We start from the raw sequence: 20,956 nt of genomic DNA on the forward strand, positions 1-20,956 counted from the left end.
TACTGTTTATTTAGAGTTATTTTATTCACATAAAGACTATGTATTGTTACTGTAAGTCAAATTGTGTACAAGTAGTAAAGTTCTGCTAAAAAATGTCAAAATGAAATACTTGAAACAGTCTCCTTCAGGTGGCAAAGCTTTAACAAATAGCTTCACGAGACCCAGTTTTATGTGCAGAGGTGGGAATATAATGTTCTTTCTGTCAACAAGTGGCTCATGTAGAATGTTTGGATCACCAGGTTTGAGATCAGATCTTGGAGGCCAATTCAACTCCACACAATGCTTCTCACAAGCTCTGCTGTCCCACATACACAGAAAAGAGGGATACTTGGTGTACCTGCGTTGCTGACCAAGAAGGAAGCAGACCATTTTAAGGTCAACACAGATGATCTAATTGTGCTTGTGATATTGCAACAGATCAATGACTCTCTTTATGTCTTCATAATCTCTATGAAAATAAACTGAATGGCCAACTGGGACTGCACAAATAAATTGCCACTGTGGAGGGGGACACACTTCAAGCTCTGCTTTGAGCTATCGATGAACAGTCGCCATTCAGTTGCATTGTAGATTGGAATTCCCAATTCCTCCATTAAACCATGTATGTTATGGTAATACACAAAGCTGCAATCACTTCAAAGGTACTGCAGAAATGAACTTTTTTCTTGATAGAAAGTAGGATGCCTTTGTTCCTTTTCCAAGCAAGTTTTTCTCATGCAGTCTTGATGCTAGAAATTCTGAAGACTTTTTGGATAGTCCCAAATGTCATGCCAAATCATTCAACTCGGGCTAATCAAATCCTTTATGACCTGAGTCATCTTCAATTTCAAAATCTTCATCATTGCTGTCACTTAGTTCTTCACCATACTCCTGTTTTTTGAAAGAGGTTAGTTCAGTGAAAACTGGCACTGGGAGTTCTGCTGAATGAGGCACTGGGCGTACAGCTGATGTTAGACTAGGATACTCTATTTTACATTTATTTTTCTTGTTGTATCCAGACATGTTCACTATGCAAAAAGAACAGTCACTTGAGTGATCTCTGGGCTCTCGCCAAACCAGAGGTATACCAAATGTCAATTTATCACGTGTTCCCTTCGTCCACATCTGTAAACTCCTGACACACTGCTTGCATACCTTGTGAGGGGCCCAAGACTTATCTTGATCACCAAGTTGTACTTTAAAATGTGCAAAATAGGCTTTCCTGACAAATGCATCAATGTTTGTCCTTTGACTGGGAATGGTGAAACTGCCACAGATATAACAAAACGAATCAGGGTTGTTTAGGTACTTATGGCAAGAAATAGCACAGGCAGATATGATCTTAAGAAAAGGAAATAAGTACATATGTAAATAAAAAAAATTAACTCTGCTAACTCTTTGTATACAGACAAGAACTCAGACTACACTTCGGAATATGATTCACTATATAGAGCAGCACACAACCTCTCACCACACTGTCTCATGTGTAACTAAAAAGCCTAGACAAGTATGAACCTGTTGCTGGTCTCCAAGGTCATACCCCATCCCTCTCCACTTGAGGGAGTTTTGCTCTCAACCAATAGGAGAGCACTACTGCTTCCCTTGATCCAGGCTCGATCCAGCCTAGAGTGGTCACATTAAGATAAGCTGTAGAGAAAAAACTTGACATGATAGAAGAAAACTAAATGCAGTTTTGATATCAGCATGCCTATTAAAGTCTAAAATCACTGAAAAATCAAACTCAACTGGAGTTATGTTAGAAATTGTTCCCCTGTTTTATAATTGGGTATTTAAGTAATAAGTCTTTTCAATCTAGTAGAAAACAAAAAATGGAACAGTAACCCAAAGTTATACTAGTTCTAACTTTTATAATTGTTCATGTATTACTTAAAGAGAGATACTTATTTCTTCATAAGGCTTTGAGTTACTGTCCAGTGTACTTTCATTCCAACCTGAAGGACTCCCTTCATGCAGGGCAGGTCTAGTGGCAAAAAACAGTCTCAGCTTTGGCTTATCTTGGAATTCTTAATTTGTCCCTCAATTCCAAAGGACATTTTAGCTAGATACAGGATTCTTGGTTGACAGTTTTTCTCCTTCAATGCTTTGAATATATCAACATATTGCCCACATGTCCAAGTTTTCCAATAAGAAAACTGCTCATTATTTTATTGGAAAAAAATATGATAAAAGGTATCTTCCTCTGATATCTTAGGTGTTAATAATGTACCTTGCTATGTCTTATGTGACAGAATATTTTCTTATAACATTGTGATATCAATTAAGTTGTAGCATCATTTTGAGACCCAACAAAGTTTCAGGAAAAGAAATGGAATGTTCTAATGGTAGATACTATTCTGATTCTAAAATACAAAAATTATTACACATTTTCAAATTATAAATGAGTAGGCCACTGAAGCATTTCACAGGTTTTAATTTATAAGAAAATAAATGACAGTCTTTAGTATTACACATAAACAAAAAGTTCTTTGGGGTCCTTTTATTTTTTTTATAGTTAAGAGATCTTGAGAACAAAAAGTGAGACAACTGTTGTAGCTTGAATCCCCTCAAAAAGCACCATTATGAAGGGATTAAAAAAAAAACAGTTATACAAGAACCTAGCTCTGCTGAAGGATTTGTCCTTATTGCCCAGGAAGCTGGTTTGTGATGTCTTGTCAGACTTGGACCTATTAGCTTGTTTTCTCCTTTCTACCACCCCCCCATTTTATTTATTTATTTTCTTTACTCCTGTTTTCTTTTTTTATTTGTCTTTTTTTATTATTTGGTTATTTTTCTTCTTACTATTTTTCTTTGATCTCTTTCTCCACTTACTTTATTCTTTTTTGTGTTTTTCTATTTATCTATTGTTCTATTTTTTCCCTCATTTTCTTATTTGAATTTTCTCAATATTTTCCTTGTATTTTTTTCATTAAAAATTTTTGTTAGTATTTTTAGTTAGCATTGTTAGTACAGTTAGGGTAGTTAGTGTTGTTGGTGTAGTTAGCATTGTTAGTATTGCTGGTTAATGTACTTAGCAAGTCACCATGTTGAATGAACTTGCAGCCATATGTGCTGACCAGGAGTCCCATACTGGCTATTTTGAGCTCTTAAACAGCATTGCCTAGGGTAGCTCTACCAAGCTGAAGTTAGGCCAGCACATTCAGCCCGGGACAGAAGTAGCTGTGAAAGTCATTAATCGGTAGGGCTCCTTCTGCCTTAAGAGCATTTCATTTAGGAAAAGTCCAGTACAAGAAGATATTGAATCACCCAAACATAGGCAACTTACTCAAGGTGATTGACACCGATGAAGAATATTCCTAGTTATGGAATGCCTTAGTGGAGTGGACACACATGACTATCTGGAGGACCACTACTGTATGACCAGCATGAGGTCTGTGGCATTTTTCATTAGCTGGTATCCCTGAGCAGTAGAGCCACCACATGAACCTGAGCTGAAGAACATGCTCTTTGGTGCTTATCGGAACATCAGAAGTGGGGGCTTGGGACTCATCATTCATTATACTGGAATTAAGTTAGCACATGTGTGGTATCTTCTCCTACGCTGCCCAAGAACTCTTCCTGGGCCAAAAATATGATGGACCCCCAGTAGGTATATTGAGCCTAGGAGAGGTCCTGTATAAAATGCTTACAGAAGAAATGCCTTTCCTGGACTATAACTGTAGGGAGTTGTGGCAGCAGATACTGAGTGGGAAAAACCTGGTGCCATTTTCCTTTCTTTTGAATCAGAAAAATACTTTTAAAAAATTATGACTCTTGACCCTAGGACAGTAGAAGTTTAAAAGAATTTATGGGGAACCCATGGGCAAACATAAGACAAGAAGAAATACTCAGACCTTATAGTGAGCTGCCCTCTGCCAACATAGAGTCCTGGGTAACAGAGAGATGATGAACCTCAAATTTGAGTATAATGAGATCCAAGAGACATTAAAACACAAGAAGTTAATCAGCATGATGGGCTCGGACCTCATCCTGAGTGGCAGGGATCCAGAAGTGGAGAGCCGCATCACGGTGGGAGGACCCTTCTGTCCCCCTCACCCCAAAGGCTGCAGCCCCTCCCCAGCTCAGGTCTCCAGGTTCTGCCAGGCCCATCAACAGCCTGGGCACCAGGGATAAGGGAAGAAGACCAAAGAACCTGCCAGTCCCCTGGCCGTCTCAGAGTTGAGGACTCCCACACTCAGCCCAGCTCCCCAGTGCAGCGCTGGGGACTCCCCCTCCATCCATGACATTATCATCATCATCAGAAGCAGCAGCAGCAGACCCCCAGAGGAAACCAGCCAGGGCCAGCAGGGATTGGCGAGGAGGTTCTTGGGCTTTATGTTGAAAAAGCTCCATGTTAGGCCATCCATGGAAAAGCGCAGCAATGGGGAAATGTAGAGGCCATGTAAATAGCAGGTGGTCAAGGCAGGAATTAACCAGAGTCTTCAGGGAGATTGGGTCGGGCTCCCTGCATTTTTAATGCAGAACTCAAAGATGCTGGGCTCCAGGGATCTTGGTCACTTGGTACGGGGGAGAAAGCCAGAGACTGGATGCCAAGAGCTTCTAGAAGAGCATAATGTGCACGCTGTGTGTGCCAGGAACCTGGACAAGAAAGTACGCAAACTGCCGTCTGTTCCTGTGTGGATTCCTATCAGGAGGGTACCTGGCATTTTCAAGGCCTTCAAAACTTAAGACTAAAAATACCTGCTGCACTTGGAGGAAGGCTGGAGCCACCTGGGGGACAACAGGAGAGGCCCCCTTGCTGCAGGCCCAACAATCACCAACTTAGATGAAAGTGCAGAGACCCAGCTGTTTCTGCTGGGGTACTTCTCACCTCTGCTGTTGTTTCTCTTCCATGTTTGTGGGAAGGGATGGTTCTTATTAAAGTACTAGGTTTTTCCAAATCTTGTAATAATCTTGGTGCATCAGAGAAAAATGCATTGGATGCTCTTATTTTTCATCCTCCCTGCACAGAATCAGGGCTGTGTATCCTTCATCTGGAGCAGCAGGTGTGATATAGTACTTGGACTTAATCAGAACTAAATGGGGAAAAAAAGAGAGAGAATTATCCCAGTAACTCCCAACAGCCACAGACATGGTTCTGAAGGGGAAAGGCTGTGAGCTGGATTACAGGGCAGGCAGGCAGGCAGGCAGGCCTGGTGTTTCCTTCCTACATGCACATTACCTACCATTTGCAGAGAGCCCGAGGGGAACTTCTGGGACTGGCCTGTGTTAATTGTGACCAAGAGGTCCACAGTAAGACAACAAAGTGCAGTCTGATCCCCGACTACAAGGCAGGCTGTGTGCCTTTCCCCTTTAGGAAGGGGCTGGGATGTGAGGGTTTGCCCCCAGAAAATAAAGAGGAGGTGTGGGGCAGGAGGAAGCTCAGGCCCATCAAACACCTGGGCTGAGTTGGGAGGGGCGCCGGCCTCTGAAGTCGTGAAGCGGTGTGGTGGATTGGGAGAGGCAGGCTCTGGATCAAGTCCCACCCCAACAACTCGCCAGCAAACCCCTTACGACTTCTAGCCTCTGTTTTCTTCTCTGTAAAGTGGGACTCGGTCCCCCTCCCCCTCAGAGGTGTGGGCATCCTGTGCAAATGACAACACAGAGATCTGGGTTGAATCGGGTGCCCTGAAAGATGGGGGTGAACCTGAAGGCTAGGCCCTGGGCAGGTGAGGGAGGTGAGGTACACACAGCACAGCTGTAACAGCACAGCTGTCTAAAGAGCTGAGCTGCCAACAGCACATTCATTAATCTAGGCCATTGATTAAGATCATGTATACTCTCTCCTGTCAATTATAATCAACCGAAGAGAGGCCTCCAGGGTTTACTAGCCGTATTATTGCCTGCCATAGACGGGTTCTGCTCAGTTCCTAAAATACAGGGGACCTCTGCACACCTGTGATTTCTATGTTTTCTTATTCTTCTGTTCAGTGTCTCTCAGTAGCTCCCCATTGCCAAGGCATCCGCTACTACAGGCCAAATATGCAATGTAAGAACTAGCCCGTCTTCCCCCACCTGTGTGGTCTTCCTGCAGTAACGCACCAGCAGTAGTTCCTAGCATCCAAGGTGTGTCTCCCACCTCTGCACTTCTGCATGTTCTGCTCCTCCTGCTATTCTGTTTCCTCGGCTTGGAATATCCAACTACCCTGCCCTTTCCTCTGTTACAGCAGGTGTTGGTTGCTAACACAGCACACCACCTTCTTCCTGTGGATGCTCAAGCTGAAGGAAACATGGTTGGCAAACCACATTCCCCCTGTCAGTGATCCCTTGAGGCAAGGACACCCTAGTTTTGGCCAATGAGATATTAGAGGACATCTACAGGGGCTTCTGAGAGAGTTTTCTTCCTGTACAGAAAGAAAAGGTTAGGAAAGAAGGCACCTTCTGGCTTCAGCACTAACTATGCAGATGAGAAGGCTGGAGTGGAGACAGCCATAGTGCAACCATGAGGTAGTGACAGAAACCTTTTGGTAATGGTAGAGTACAGAGGTGCATGGCCTTTGAGTCACTGATGACATTGTTCAGCCACCAGACTACCTCTAGACCTCCCATCTCTCACATCATATTTCAACATTAGATTCTTTTGTAGTTAAAGTGACTCTTAGTAGCATCTTCTGTTACTTCAGCCAAACACATATCTAACTGATACAGACTTCAAGTCTCAGGTGAAAATTCTCTATCCTTAACTAGCATCCTTGCAGACTTGGGTCTCTGCCTCTGACCTCCTGCCCTTCATCCAGGAAAGTAGCTTGTGTGCCGTGGTGCTCTGTCCACCTGACTTGTCATCATTTGCTCTGTGAATGCCCCTCGGTAAGCCTCTGTCTTTTCTCTTTGTTCACTCTGAGCCTGTGCACAGAGGTTCTCGGGACAGATCAGGCATCTGTCCACCTGACCCCATTCCTGGCCAGAAACCTCCAGCCATCAGAAAAACCTTGGGAATCAAAGTTTTTGGCCCAAGCACCAGTCTGGGGGCTTCTGCATCTTCTTCACCTTGAAATGTGAGGTCCCAAATGTCTAATCTTGCCTCAGCTATGCCTTCAAGTGTCTCCTGAAGCAACAAAGGAGCCCATGATTCCAAGTAATGAGTTCATGAGCTAAGTAACTAGGAACTTGTAGAAAGGACTTAATGAATACAACTTGTTCCAGACTGAGTGAGGTTCTCTCCATCTTCTGAGAAAGACTACTGGTGTACAAGTGGGGCCCCCAATGCCGAAGGAAGGCTATGTCCCCATATATGATGAGGGGGTGGGAGGGCTCTTTGCCTCCCCTGCTGCAGCTCCACATGCCAGCCTGTGAATGTGGGACTCCCATGTGGTCACACGAGCATGACTCTGTAATTGTGAAGCAAAGCAAGAGAAGGGATGCTGGGAATAAGGAAGCTGGGATGGTGGGTTTGCGCCAGGGAAGAAAGGTCCCCTTTCTCCTATCAGTGCAAATTGTTTCTGTGAGTCTTTTAATAGTCACATGGCAGTTACCAAGTCTCAGGCACCCACAGTACGCTGGCTGTGGGGCTGAATGCCTTAGCCCCCATCACGTGGACAAGCCACATCACGTGGCCTCCCAGAGTGTGAGCAGAATGTGATCTGCAGTCTGGCTCCTCACTTCCTCACTACAGCCCATTACTTCCCTTTTCTGAGCCTCAATCTTGCCCTTTAAAATAGGTCACCAACTGCTACCTTAACAGAGTCAATCTCATGAGGATTAATTTGGTTTAGCCTGTAGCCAGCCCTCAATAGATAATTGCTTGAATCCACTTGAATCTCTAGATTAGAGTGAAGTCTTTCAGTGTTACCTGGAAGTTCTTCCTTGAAGCTGACCTAATCCTTACTGTTGAAGTTGCAGGGTACTTCACTTAGCTTTTGGGAAGGAATGGCCAGATTTTTTTTCTTTGATAGCCAGTGGCAGAAAACCCAATGTGTCTTAACCAAGCAAGCAATCTCCTGACCTCCTGGCTTTGCTCACTTCCCTCTGTGCCGCTGTCATCCTCAGGTGAGCTTTCCGTTTATGAAAGCAAGATGGCCACCAACGGCCACAGGCTCCAACTGAAATAGAACTTCTCCTCTCCCAGGATTCCAACACTAACGAAGAACTCATGGCACCTCACTGGTGACATGCCCAGCCCTGAGCCAAGGAGGATGGAGCGTGCTGATTGGTCAGCTCCAGGTCATGTGACCACCCTCTTCCAGGCAACTTGTGAGCTGTTCACCCTGTTCTGGGGTGGGAGACAGTGTGATTGATGCCTGATAGAGCAGGTATAAGAGCCCATCATTGCTCTGTGGTTCATTTCCTGGGATGCACCTGCTGATACCCTGCACCCTCAGCCTACTGTCTTCTGTTTACAAAAGAATACATGGCACCATCTTTTCCCAAGCCTCATCTCAGCCTCGTCAAAAAGGAGTAAGATTTACTTTTTGAAGACAGAAATTGGAGTTCATTCCCACCTTGAAGGCCTGCTTTTTTGTGTCCCATTATAATAAATTATTCAGTCCACAAGTGAGCACCTACAATGTGCTACTCAGTTTTCAGGATTGTTAATTATTCTGAAAGGGGCCACCACCCAGGAGTCTTCCAGAGGAGATGGTTTCAGGCTGAGCAGGCATCTGAGGCTCACTTGCAGTCCCAGTCCGGCCTCACTGTGTTGCCCTGAGGGACTTCCTCCCCTTCTCTGGGCTTCGGCTTTCTCATCTGCAACATGAGACTCTGCAGTAAATGCGATCTCAGTACCCCCTCAACTCTGACTTTCTGAGGTTCACTCTCAGAACATGTCTGTCCTTCTCTGAGTCAGTCCAGGACAGAAGAGCATCTGGGCTGAGGGACAGAGAGAGAGATGCGAGCACACCCTGTGAGGACCAGTGTGTGACTGGACACCTTTCTTTTCCTTCTTCCGCAGCAATGTGATATTCCAGATGGAGCCTGCTCTGGCAGCCCGAGTCCACAGGGCAGATGCCATGGACCGGAACCGTGTAGCCATGCAGCATGAGAGACAGTTAAAGCTTGTTGTAGGCCGCTGAGATTTGGGGAATGTTTGTTAGGACTGGGTAACAGATCCTTTAAAATTAGGTGGGTTCTAATTCTATTCTCTTAAAAATAATTAAAGGAAATACTGATCAACTTGATTATTTTTCTTTGTCACATTCTTGCAACAGTTTCAAAGGATTAACAGTGCCACATCACAACTTTTTATATTCCTTGTTATTTTTGTAAATAAGTTTTTTTTTAATTGCTTGTACCTAAAGAAAATAAAAACTAGAATTCAGTTGGTATAACTTATCTTCTTGAAGCATATGAGAAGATGCTTTATAAGCAGAATTTCTATATGTTTATGAAATGTCAGTTACATCAATAAGTTTTGAAATCAAATAGATTAAAGTTTGTGTTTTACCCAGGCATATTTAAGGCTTGATCAAATTAATAATGCTTTATTTTATTTAAGTTACTTTTGAACCCTTTCAAATAAAAAATGCGGGGGGGGTTACTAATGTAGAATTTTTGTTTAAAAAAATGATGCTGTATCTCATCTGTCTCTTTGGTTCATTTTTAGAGACTCCTACACAAGCATGATGTAAGAATGAGGAAGACATAAGAGGAATCGTTTTTACTGAAGTGCGATGCAAGAAACTAATAGCGGGTCCTCTGGCATATGAACAAACGGCCCTGGAGACCCAGTGTGAAGCAAGCTTTTTACAAAAAAAAAATAACTTGCCCATTATCGAATTCCTCCCAAGGAGTTAATAAGTTTTCACTCCACAGGTATTCTCTTGCTCATGTTGCTGTTACTTCCTTATCTACATTTAATTAATTTTTTTATGATAAAATTTAGAGGATTGAGTAGTTACTGTAGTGAAGTGGAAAGCTTTTTGCAACCCTAGCTATCAAATGTTCTTTCATCATGATGTTGTTTATTTCTAGATAGATCGTCGTCGGCAGCCGTCCGTCTCGAGAGACGATGGTGTAGCTTCTTAAGAGTCTATCTGCACTGCCGAGAATGGCTGTGCAGTCCGACTCGGGAGTGACACGGTATCTGTCTCCTCCCGTGTTGAATCGACATCTTGCGATGACGCTGGAGTGTCCTCTCCAGTGGAGCTGAAGCTACAGAGCCTGGGCAGGGTGATATGGAGGGTCTGCTGTTGCCCATGCAGCAGACCCCCCCTCTCTTCGCAGCTGAAGGATCCAAGGGAAAGACGGAGTCAATACAGCTTAGCTTCAGGTGCGCCGCAGGAGTTGCCGGTGTTGACTACAACATCAAACCGCCTTAGGGACTCCGGCTCCGGATTTTCTGTCGGGGTTTACTCCCTTAGCCTTTCCCCTGAAGAGGTATGCCGCAAGGCAGCGGAGGTTTTTTGGAATCAGAGTTTTCCTTCTCTGATGTGCCCTGACTGGAAGATCGAACCAGCGACACTTAGCTCGCAGGCCGACGCTCTATCCACTGAGCCAAACCAGCCAGGGTTATTTCTAGATAGATACATGTAGATTATCTCCCTCACTCAACACAGAGGACAACTACTTATCCTTATCTCTCCCCATTCTTATTCTATGATCATACAAAGTGCATCCTTTGAAAACAGAGATAATGAAGTGCATATTCACATCCTCCAGGCTTTTTCAAGCAGTCAGCTTCATAACTCCATTGATATCTTAAAAATGTATTTACCAGCTGTTATTTATAAATGCAACCATTATTTAACTTCATGAGGAATTACTACATAAGATAAATAACATGTTTGAACACATTATTATCATTCTTGTAGAATGTTTGGGCTACATTTCAGGTTTCTTAATGGAGAAATTCAATAATAATTCCTCCAGTGCTTCAACTGCTGCTCCTAGTAGTGTTGCCAGTATCCTAGAGAAAAATAAACCTAACATGGTAATTATTATCATTAATGTTATAATATTGGTAAAGGTCACAACACATTTGTATATGCTATCAGTTGAAATTTTGTTAATTGTCTTGGCTTCTAAATTCTCCTTGAGATAAACAGGAGGAAAATATGATCCAATAGTTTTCATAATTCAAGATCACAATTCAAGCACAATAGCCAATCCAAGTAGATGCAATATCAGAATTTTGGCAAGATCTTAAATCTTAACAATCTTAACTTACTTGTCTAATCGAACAGATTAGTTATTCAACTTTTTACTTTTTGGAACTCAGGTACTTTTATTTTTTTAAAAAGGGCATATAGTTGTTCATAATATTTTCTTACAATCATTTGTATTCTTTGGTGTCAGTTGTAACTTTTCCTCTTTCATTTCTGATTTTATTTATTTGATTCCTCTTTCTTTTTTTCTTGATGAGTCTGGTTAAAGGCTTGTCAACCTTGTTTGTCTTTTCAAAGAGCCAGCTCTTGAATTCACTGATGTTCCGCATCATTTTTTAGACTCTCTTTTGTTTATCACGCTCTGGTCTTTATTATTTCCTTCCTTCTACTCACGACTTTGTTTGTTGCCCTTTTTCAAGTACCTTTCAGTGTAAAGTTAAGTTGTTTTTTGAGGTAGGCCTGTAATGCTATAAATTTCCCTCTTAGGATTGCTTTCTCTGGGTCCCACAGGTTTTGGATTGTTGTGTCCTCATTTTCATTTGTTTCAAGGTGTCTTTTGATTTCTCCCTTGATCTCATTGTTGACCCACTCTTTGTGTAATAACATGTTATTTGGCTTCCATTTCTTTGTGTATTTTTCAGTGTTGTTCTAGTGATTGATTTCTAGTTTCATAGCATTGTGATAAGATAAGATACATGATATGATTTTAATCTTCTTAAATTTATTAAGACCTATTTTGTGTCCAAACAGTGATCTATCCTAGGAAACATTCCATGTGCACTTGAAAAGTATGTATATTCTGCTTTTTTTGGGCGAAATGCTCTAAAGATATTAATTATATCTTTTTTATCTCATGTGTTGTTTAAGGCCACTGTCTCCTTATTGATTTTTGCCTGGAAGATCTATCTGTTCAAGTCAATGGGATGTTAAAATTCCCAAATATGACAGTATTTCTGTCAATCTCTCTATTTATGTCCATCAAAATTTGCTTTACATATTTAAGTAGTCTTATGTTAGATGTGTAAATGTTTACAGGGGTTATGACCTCTTGGTGGGTTGTTTCTTTTATAATTATGTAGTGTCCCTTGTCTCTTACAATAGCCTTGGTTTTAAAGTTTATTTTGTTGGATATAAGTATTGCTGCCCAGCTTTTTTTTTTTTTCTTTCTATTTGCATAAAATATCTTTTCCCATCCCTTTACTTCTACTCTGTGTTTATCTTTCGATCTGAGATTGGTGCCTCGGAGGAATCATATATATGGGTCTTGTTTTCTTATCCATTCAGCTACCCTATGTCTTTTGCTTGGAGGATTTAAGCCATTTACATTTAAGGTGATTGACAATCTGGATGGAATGAATAAATTCCTAGAAACATGCAATCTTCCAAAGCTAAATCAGAAAGAATCAGAGAAAATGAATAGACAGATTACACCTGGTGAAATTGAAGCAGTGATAAAACAAAACAAAACAAAACAAATGCTCCCAAAAAACAAAAGCCCTGGACCAGATGGCTTCACAGATGAATTTTACCAGACATCCTAGAAGAGCTGAAACCTTTCCTTCTCAAACTATTTCATAAAATTCAAGCGTAAGGAATGCTCCCAAACTTTTTTTATGAGGCCAGCACTATCCTAATTCCAAAACCAGATAATGACACTACAAAAAATGAAAATTATAGGCCCATATCCCTGATGAACATTGATGCTAAAATTCTCAACAAAATATTAGCAACCCAAATATAGCAATACATCAAAAATATTATACACCATGATCAATTGGGATTTATTCTGGGAATGCAAGGTTGATACAACATTCACAAATCACTAAACATGATTCACCACATAAACAAAATGAAGGATAAAAACCACATGACTATATCAATAGATGCATAAAAAGTATTTGATAATATCCAAAATAATAATAATAATAATAATAATAATAATAATAATATTGACTTACTGATTCTATTTCATAGATTGGAATTTTTCATTTTAAACATTTCAGCATTTCTTCATTTTGTTATTTTTACTCATGGGAACAAAATGTGTAAGAATGAGTATGAAACTTTCAGTATTTGAAGAGAATTAAATTGAAGAATTGTTTTTAAACATTATTTTTGATTCATTCTCATGTTCATTGCAGCATTATTTACAATAGCCAAGATATGAAAACAAAGTATCCATCAACAAACGAATGGATAAAGAAGATGTGGTAGATATATATAATATAATATTATTCAGCAATTGAAAAAATAAAATCTTGCTATTTGTAACAGCATGGATGGCACTTTGCTATAGAACAAAAACAGGGTTTGGCTGCCTGCTGTCAAACACAAGCATAAGATAGAGGTTGGTGGGAAGAGAGAAGGTCTTTATTAAGAGGTTGCTTCTTTCTTCCATAAAACACACAAAAAATCCTTTGTTCTCAAAAAGACTAAAACCCAAAGCCATGCCCAGAAGTTCCACTCCTCTTATCTATCCTTTTTGGAGACCCAGGCTGCTAGGTGGATGGGCTCTCCAGCTTCAGGCTCCCTCCCTGGAGTCTGTGCATATGGGGTTGGCATCGCCATTGTCATACAGCTGTTGCTTTCCATGCCAGGGGCCTGAGGCTGCTGCCAACTGCTGCAGCCAGTCCTGCAGAGGCTCTGTCCATAGGGCATAGTGCCAGTCACCAAACCACGTGGTTTCCAGGGCCTGCTGGGTCTCAGATCTCCTGAGTGCTCAGACCCACACATCTGTGTATGGATCCCAGAGGAAGAGAAAGGTCCAAGTGTCTGCTCTCCCTCCTTTTAAATCTCCAGACACAAGCTTCCATGCACTCTGAAAGGGTTCAGCTCCCCAGCCAATCCCATCTTTCCCCCCGGCTAGACTGACAGGTACAAATTTCTAGTCATAAAATAGATAAATTATGGACTGGAATATACAGCATAGCAGCTATATAATACTCTACTGCGTATTTGAATGTTGCTAAAAAAATGTAAATCTTAAAAGTTCTCATTACAAGAAAAAAGTTGTGTAACTATGTATAGTGACAGACTTAGACTTAATTAATAGACTTATTATGGTGATCATTTTGCAATAATACAAATATTGCATCATTATGTTGTACACCTGAAAGTAATACAATGTTATATGTCAATTATAGCTCAATAAAAATAAAATAGATGTAAACAACAACAAAAACAGTATTTTGGTACAATTTGACCAGTGACTTATTCTAAATTAGAGGTCCATGGTGAAGGGCAGTATGGAGAGTTTTATTATAATAAGATATAATTAATAATGTTGTCAGGATCACTCTCTTTAGATTGTTGGTTCTACAATTTATCTCTTCATTAGATATTTTTACTTGTGAGTTTTCTATATTGCAAAATACATCAAATAATAAAACTGGCATTATTTACTATTCCATTCAAAAGGTGGTTCTAAAGCAATTTTTGTCTGAAAAATTTCTTGTTTATAAAAATATTAATTCAGTGCTCACTTTAGTAGCATATATACTAAAATTGGAACAATACAAGAGAAGATTCTGGCTGGTTTGGCTCAGTGGATTGAGCGTCGGCCTGCGAGCTAAGTGTCGCTGGTTCGATCTTCCAGTCAGGGCACATCAGAGAAGGAAAACCCTGACTCCAAAAAAAAAACCTCCGCTGCCTTGCGGCATACCTCTTCAGGGGAAAGGCTAAGGGAGTAAACCCCGACAGAAAATCCGGAGCCGGAGTCCCTAAGGCGGTTTGACGTTGTAGTCAACACCGGCAACTCCTGCGGCGCACCTGAAGCCAAGCTGTATTGACTCCGTCTTTCCCTTGGACCCTTCAGCTGCGAAGAGAGGGGGGGTCTGCTGCATGGGCAACAGCAGACCCTCCATATCACCCTGCCCAGGCTCTGTAGCTTCAGCTTCACTGGAGAGGACACTCCAGCATCATCGCAAGATGTCGATTCAACACGGGAGGAGACAGATACCGTGTCACTCCCGAGTCGGACTGCACAGCCATTCTCGGCAGTGCAGATAGACTCTTAAGAAGCTACACCATCGTCTCTCGAGACGGACGGCTGCCGGCTGCTGGCTGCTGACAAGAGAAGATTAGCATGGCCTCTGCACAAGGTTGACATGCAAATTCATGAAGCATTCCATACTTAAAATATATTAATACAAAAATTAAAATTAAATATTTAGCAACTATTATAGAAATTTCCGAGTAATTTTATGTCTGCTCAGTCTAAAAATATATGGACTTGTTCTTGTGTCTATTTTCTTATTTTCCTGGCGCTTAATTTTGTTGTATTTTACAAAAGTATTAAAAATATGATAGATTAATGATAGTAGAAATAAATTTAGTGTTTTAACACAGTTTAAGAAACATTGTTTAGAAGATCTTTGAAATTTGAGCCAGCCTTGACTCAATTTCAATTTCTCTCTCTCTACTGGCTTTTCTTAAGCAGTAAGAAAAGATCTTAATATGCCATATTTCTCAGAAGGGTAACAGAATCACATGAGATCAAGAAGCCCAGGCACTCCAGGAAGACAGTGAGCAGTTTCCAGGTTCTAAGCGCCTGGATCACCCTCAGGAAGCAATAGAAGAGGAATTTCCCTCAGGCTGATAGCGAGCAGCCTGTAGAGGTCCCTGCTCAGACTGCAGACTTCAGATTTAAAGTAAAATGCAAAAAATGATATGTGGAGTCTGACACCAACACACAAGCAAAGAACTCTCAAAGCTCAGGTTTAGCTTAGTTTGCTTTTCCCTGTGTGTGGATGCTGATATGATGTTCTTTCTGTGTCTCTGGACCTTCTTTATTACATAGACATTCCTTTAAGCAACTGCTCTGGCAAAAACACAAGGAAATTATTTTATCAGTTGGCTCCAGGGAAGGAGAGTCATTCCAAAATTTACTAGCAAAAACTTACAAGGAATCAGATCTGACTCAGAATTCATGGTTTGAGACTGAGTTACCATAAACTCCTAAAGAAGACTGCAGACTGTAAGTGGTCAGCAGATAAATGCCAAGAGCAAGCTGGTGGTGTTACAGAGCGTGGTCCCCCCAAACCCCCAGAGCCTGCGGTTGGGGGATGGAGGAAGGGGGCAGCTTTCAAGATGCCTTTGCATAGATATACTTGGTAGCTAGTGTCTTAGTTATCTAAATTACTTCAGTTCTTCCAAGGTCCCAAGGAGATGGGAGGGGTTTTGACTATGGAATGGTGAGGAAAGAGCATACAGGGCCTGTGCAACGTTCTGTGAATGGTCAGAACCAGTTATCATGCCCACTGCATCACAGGCCATGGTCAGGGATTTGAAAATAAGGTGGCAGCCTTTTTTGGGGAGAGGGTAGAGGGATCCATGCAGTTTGTGGGGAGCAAAGAGAGCAACATGCAGTTTTAGAAGGAAATCCATGCATCTTTGAAAAGGGCAGAGAAAGCACCATGCGTGATGCAACATGGCACATGTTTTCCTGGACTGTTGTACAGAGGCTGGTGACATTGTGCCCCAGATCATGAAGGAGACAGCTGACAGATAAGGGATGAGGAACTTCTGGGCATGGTTTTGGCTTATAACCTTTTGGGGAGCAAGGGACGTGCTGGGTCCTGTGGGAGAACAGGGCTCTGAGCTAAAGTGCTCACCACCCTCCCCAGGTTGGAGTATTGTAAATAAAGACCTGTTTTCCTCAACACTAGTTGTTGGGTTTTACACCAAGGCACCACATGAAAGAACCCCCTTTTGCTCAGTGACAGTTTTGGTGAGCCCAGATGAGACTAATGAAACCTATAGTCAGGTCCCAGACATGTGAGGCAGATTTACCACTGGAGCATGGCTGTGAGAACTTCCTAGTATCAGGGAACCACCCTGCAACCCAACTCAAGGTGATGGTCACCAGGAATGCCACAATGGTGTAAGAAAACAGGTTCAGAAAAGAAGGGAACGCCTAGGCTCTTTGAACAGAGCCCGCCTGCAGGTTGCAGATTAAACACTGAGCCACATGGGCGCACTGCCGTTTTGGGTTAAATACATGAGTGCTCCTCCATGGAGGATGAGTCACACGGGTCCTCCACCATTCTGGAGGTGGTACATATGGATGCCGCCATCTTTGAAGATGCCTCATGTGATGCTGCCACCATCTTTGAAGTGGGCAAAATGGTGGGTTTGGCATGCTCTTCAGGTGATGTGCTGAGTTAGTAATATGGTATATGTCTAGACATTCAGGTCATTGCTGCACAACCGGGTGTTTGCAAGGTCTAAGCTTCAGAAAATTGCAAGATTATCTCTGCAAATATAGGAACTTTTAGCTGCCAGATACTGAGTTTGAATATAGTCCTTCACTGTATGGAAAAGAACAAGGATGAAAAGTATATTATGGTTAAAAACGAATGGGTAGATATATGGAATGGTTGTCAAAGTTTTTAAACCTGGAGAGAGAAAACCTCAACTGCTTATGGTCTGATTTTATGGAAATGTAATGCCCTTTGAATTTTACTGTACTGCTATATCTGTTTTTGGCCAATAAGACTGAGGAAAGGTCATCTGTAATTCTCTATTGGTTTTAGCCAATGAGACCTAGGAAAGGTGACCTGTAAACTGGCGAGAGGGCATGCCTCTGCCAACATACCAGTGAACTGGTAGGCAAAAAGAGTGCCTCTGTACCTGTTTTGGCCAATAATACCTAGGAAAGGTCACCTATAAACTGGTCAGGCAGAATGCGTTTGCTACCCTGAACCCAGGAAGAGTCATTCAGAGCTAATGAGCATTTCAGCCTGGAGACCAGACCAGCCTAGGGCACATCTCTCTAGGAGGCCAGTGAACATACTAGTGAGAGGGGGCCTAGCTGCTTGTGTTTTTGGATTATTGCTCTGTTTATGCTCTAAAACAAAAATTGAGGTTTCCCAGGGAATGTTAAAACTTCACATGTTGGAAAGTGAACAAAAAAGTGTAAGACATGGAAATGTAATTTCAGTGAATATTAGAAGCACAAGGATTTTCCTTCACACTGTATATTTTCCTCCCTATCTGATCCCTCTAGAACTTGGCATTCTGAAAAGGTAGCTAATGACATAAAGTTTTTTGCATAAAACTAATAAGAACAGTTGTTAATAGAAATTTTGTTAACCAAGACTTTGACTGGAATATCATGCCTAAAGGAGGCATGTCTGGGCTCTGGTTGTCACCAGGAAGCTCTGAGAAACTGGAATTGACTTTTGAAGCTAAGGGAAAGCGCATGAAGAAAAAGCCTGATAACTTGGTTCATTGTGCAGTTCATGGCAATTTTTCTTGGGAAGGAAGGAAGGTTGCTTTCCCAAAAGATGGCTAGGAGGAACCTTAAGACACAACAGGAAACCTGAAGGACTTGAATAAAAGGTTTACAGGCAATGCTGAATGGCAGGTGTGTGGCTCAGCTTCTGTGTCCTGAAGGGCAGACTAAAAGTCAACCTGAAGGTTCCTTGTGAAATTTCCAGCAAAGCAGATGTAAAGATCACATGTGATCAATTTCTGCTCTTGTTGTGTTTATGCAAATGAACAGAATAAATTAGAACTGGACTTAATGCAGTCCCTTTAATGACAAGGAGGGTAATGTTATGGAGAAAAGGTTCAATTTAAGGAAAATCACAATGCTCACTGGTAGACTATAAACTAGTACAGCTAACTGTCTTTAAAGTTTATTTTTATTTAAAGTTTGTTTTCATTTGAAAGTTAAACTGGCTCAGGGACATCATCAAAGGTGCTTGATTTACAGGCAAGAAGAATGTCAAATGCCTTGCAGCAGGATATCTTCCCAATAAGACAATCTCATAGATTTAGAGATGGGTTTGTGGGTTGTGTTGTGTGAATTAACATGTGTGTTCTCCCTTCTGTTTTCATAGGGCATAAGCCTATGATCTCATCACCTGAGTGATTGTCTGTAAGTATAGGCCTCTCTTAAGCCTGTCTGCATTGCCACCTCCTCAGACTTAACAGTTTGACTGAACTGAATGGTTGGGTTGGCGAAGTATAGGGTGGTCTGTAGGCTCTATTTTAAAACTGGTTTCTCTTTTCTGTCCTAATGGCTTGGACAGAAAGGGCCCAGAGGTCTGAGAGGGGAGAATCTAGAAACATTCCCCTCAGCCCAAACTAAGGATAGTGGGCAAAAGTGCTATGGACAGGTGTGATGTTGTTACAGAACCCCACCAGAGTCACCAAATTGTTACAGAACCCCTGGGCTGCTCCAATTGAAAACAAACCCACAGGCTCTTTAGTTAGGGGTCCGATTGTCTGCTGCCAGAATTACAATTCTTAACACTTCAGTTGAGTGAAAAGAAAATTGTTTATTTAACAGTTACACATATCCTTGCCTCCCCCCTACCAAACCTATCCAGTTCTAGGAAGGTCAGAAACACCGTTTCCCTACTTCCCAAACACAGTTCAGTTTTACCAGCGGCTGCCAATCATTCAATCTGATTGGGAAGGTCCTTTCTGTGCTGTGGTGCCCTCCAGCTCTCAATACAAAACCGCTGGGATTCTCAGCCTCCTTGCAAACTGTCTTCTTTCTGTAAACCGTGTGGATCTTGTCTCCTTCTCCAGACACCCTTTCGAACACCCACCAGCGAGGGAGACAGCCCCAGAGCGCGCCACCCCCTAAAGTGTTCACAGCTGCCTATATATCCCTGACTGTGTCCTCTGACGCAGTGGGTGTTGCCAATAGTTCTAACCATTCACAGAACCCCACGTGGGCTCTGTGTGCTTTCCATACCATCCCCTGGTTTAAGACTCCTCCCATCCACCTGAGGCCTTGGAAGCACCCAAGCAATTTTGCATAATGAAAGGCATCAGCCATCAGCCTCAGGCGTGTGGAAGCATTCTGAAAGCTGCTTCCTTCTCCCCATCCCCCAGCCTCAGACTCCGGGGATTTTTGGACTCCCCTGTTTCTGTAACAATGTGCCTTGCACACCTTTCTCCGAAGAAGCCACTTTTTTCCTAATGTGGAACATTGAAAAATTAATCCCTGCCTTTTGTCATCTACTGGTTATGGCTTTAATAATGCATTTTAATCCTGTTGTCAAATCTGTTGCCCCCAGAATATGACAAGAATGCCAGCTTGTCCAGCAGTGCCAGCCCTTGGAAACTGAGCATGCTGCTGCCCAGGGACAACCAACTGACCTGGACTCTGCAAGATCCTTCCCCATGTGGGAAGGCCATGCTCCCCTACAACATCCCCACTCTATTAAGACTTTCTAGACCCAAGGGTAGGTGGGACAACAGTCATATATGGCAGGAAGTAGTTAGAGGAGCATGAGACTTTCACCCATTGTCCTTTATAAGATTATAAAGGGTTTTAAATCCGAGAAGGGGGAATTGTTACAGAGTGGGGGTCCCCCAAAATCGCCAGAGCCTGTGGTTGGGAGATGGAGGAAGGGGGCAGCTTTTAAGATGCCTTTTCATATCCATGGCTGGTAGCTAGTGTCTTCGCTATGCAAATGGTTTAGTTCTTCCAAGGCCCCAAGGAGACAGGAGGGATTTTGACAATGAAATAGTGAGGAAAGAGCATACAGGGCCTGTGCAAGGTTTTGAGAATGGTCAGAACCAGTTACCATGCCCACTGCATCACAGGCCATGGTCAGGGATTTAAAGATAAGGCAGCAGACTTTTTGGGGGAGAGGGTAGAAGGATCCATGCAGTTTGTGGGGAGGAAAGAGAGCAACTGTAGTTTTAGAAGGAAAGAGAGATCCATGCGGCTTTGAAAGGGCAGAGAAAGAACCATACATGATGCAACATGGCACACGTTTTTCTGGACTGTTATATGGAAGTTGATGACATTATACCCCAGATCCTAAAGGAGACAGCTGAAAGATAAGGGATGAGGAACTTCTGGGCATGGTTTTGGCTTATAACCTTTTGGGGAGCAAGGGAAGTGCTGGGTCCCATGGGAGAACAAGGCTCTGAGCTGAAGTGCTCACTGCCCTCCCCAGGTTGGAGTATTGTAA

At 42.2% G+C, this 20,956-nt stretch overlaps 1 pseudogene; it reads left to right on the forward strand.

Annotated features, from left to right (window-relative positions):
• Positions 1-15,083: 15,083 nt before the first annotated feature.
• On the forward strand, positions 15,084-15,151 carry LOC150004076 (U6 spliceosomal RNA; annotated as a pseudogene).
• Positions 15,152-20,956: the final 5,805 nt, after the last annotated feature.

Source organism: Furipterus horrens, unplaced genomic scaffold (genome assembly GCF_987537825.1).
Source record: "Furipterus horrens unplaced genomic scaffold, mFurHor1.1.pri manual_scaffold_7, whole genome shotgun sequence".
Taxonomy (NCBI): Eukaryota; Metazoa; Chordata; class Mammalia; order Chiroptera; family Furipteridae; genus Furipterus; species Furipterus horrens.